The sequence below is a fragment of the Penaeus monodon genome, chromosome 24 (assembly GCF_015228065.2).
Source record: "Penaeus monodon isolate SGIC_2016 chromosome 24, NSTDA_Pmon_1, whole genome shotgun sequence".
Taxonomy (NCBI): Eukaryota; Metazoa; Arthropoda; class Malacostraca; order Decapoda; family Penaeidae; genus Penaeus; species Penaeus monodon.
This window is the reverse complement of record NC_051409.1, coordinates 862,678-862,897: the sequence shown is the minus strand read 5'-3', so window position 1 is coordinate 862,897 and position 220 is coordinate 862,678. Positions and strand designations below refer to the sequence as shown.

General features: G+C 45.0%; 1 pseudogene; it reads left to right on the top strand.

Moving 5' to 3' along the window:
• Positions 1-219, top strand: part of LOC119588795 — a 95,756-nt pseudogene extending 95,537 nt beyond the window's left edge.
• The last annotated feature ends 1 nt before the right edge of the window (position 220 follows it).

Here is a 220-nt window from a genome sequence, read left to right as displayed (position 1 = left end):
TAAGGCTTTTCTTTCTTCAGCTATGTTGTTCCATCTGCATATGCTAATGGCTGGAGCATGGGTTGGCTGTACGACAGTTTAGCAGAAATGTGGGCGCCATGGCTACCCAAAGAGGCACTGCGAGATGTACAGAATGGTGGTTACTTTTCATACTCTCTGGTGCCAGGACTGAGAAACTTGTCTGTCAATATGAACTACTGCAATACTTAGAACTGGTAAG